This window comes from Lucilia cuprina, chromosome 6 (genome assembly GCF_022045245.1).
Source record: "Lucilia cuprina isolate Lc7/37 chromosome 6, ASM2204524v1, whole genome shotgun sequence".
Lineage (NCBI taxonomy): Eukaryota > Metazoa > Arthropoda > Insecta > Diptera > Calliphoridae > Lucilia > Lucilia cuprina.
In genome coordinates, this window is record NC_060954.1 from 12,467,701 (window position 1) to 12,469,697 (window position 1,997).

The following is a 1,997-nucleotide window of genomic DNA, read 5'->3' on the forward strand; positions in this document are numbered from 1 at the left end:
ATAAATTTTGAGAACTGCACTTGAAATCATATATAACAAACGTAAAAAAACTTGTTTAATTAACATTTAACTTTTCCGTAAATTTTCCACTGTTTAAGTTAAATGTTAATGGTGGCGTATGTACAATATTTATTTGGAACAAAGGATTTAAAATCACTTATACGCCGCCGCATTAATTTAAACTAATTTTTTGTTTTTATATTTTTTCGATTAAACTTTACCTTTTATTTTAATAAAAAAAGATCACTTTGTTTATTAAAAAATTTTTTTCCTATTATAGCACAATTTAAATAACTTTTTTCTGAATTTTTCTGAACTCTTGTTTTGTTAGAAAAATTAAAATTTTCCACTTTTTTCTATAAAACTTTCGTAACTTTAATTAATTTTCTTTAACCACCACAATTATTATGTTTATTATGTTTTGTTGGTAACAAAAACCACGACTTATATATTTTTTACACTTTGTTTTTCTAAACCAACCGCGCACGTTAAACGTCTAACAGCGAATGAAGTTAACAGCGTTAAATTCATTAAAGTTATTAACTGTTTGGCCAAAATCCAACCAAAAACAATATCAAAAAAAAAAAAAAAACGAACTAAAACTCATACTTAACTCATGAGCAGTCAGCTGCAGCAGCAGCAACATTTGGTCAAAATCAAATATTATGTGTGTAAAATACACAAAAACAATAAACTCTCAATTAAACCGCTATCATTTGCTTGCTATCAGTGATAAAAGATTTGTCGTTACTTTTTTTTCTTTCTTTTATTTAGTTAGTAAAAAAAGATGCCTTGATAAACCACAAGAGCAAAACAGAAAACATTACGTGTACTCTTAGTTTTTCTAAGCTTAATGGCAAAGAATTCGTTAAAACAAAGTTGCAAAATTTCATCTAAAGAGAGCAAGTTAAATAATTTAAGAGAATTACTGTAACTCTTAATAATAGTGGTGGGGAGTACTTTTATTGAAGTTTTATGTACTTTTTGCTACAACAATTAGATTTGATCTATAGCCTTGACTGTTCTATTATGTGGACAATATACTGATCTATAGTCTGTACTATATATTGATGTAAAATCTGGACTATAGTCTGATATAACGACTGGACTATAGACAGATCTATAGTCTAGAATATGGTAAAGACTATAAACTCATTTATAGTCTGGAATATAAACTGATCTATAGTCTGGACCATAAACTGATCTAAAGCCAGGACCAGAAACTGATTTATAATCTGGACTATAGACTGATCTATAGCCAGGACTATAGACTGATCTATAGTCTAGACTATAGACTGATCTTCATGCTTATAAACTGATCTATTACCTGATCTATTAGTCAAGACTATAGAATGATCAATTGTCAAGACTATAGACTGATCTATAGTCAAGACTATAGACTGATCTTTTGTCAAGACTTCAGACAGCTTTACATTCAAGAATATATATAGTCAGGACTATAGTGTGATCTATAGTCAAGACTATAGAGTGATCTATATTCAAGACTATAGAGTGATCTATAGTCAAGACTATAGACTGATCCATAGTCAAGACTACTGATCTATAGTCAAGACTATATACTGATCTATAGTCACGACTATAGACTGCTATAGTCAAGACTATATACTGATCTAGAGTCAAGACTATAGGTTGATCTATAGTCAAGACTATAGACTGATCTATAGTCAAGACTATAGATTGATTTATAGTCAAGACTATAGACTGATCTATAGTCAAGACTATAGACTGATCTGTAATCAAGACTATAGACTGATCAATAGTTAAGACTATAAACTGATCTATAGTCATCACTATAGACTGATCTATAGTCAAGACTATAGACTGATCAGTAGTCAAGACTATAGACTGATCAATAGTTAAGACTATAAACTGATCTATAGTCAAGACTATAGACTGATCTATAGTCAAGACTATAGACTTATCTATAGTCAAGACTATAGACTGATCTATAGTCAAGACTATAGACTGATCTATAG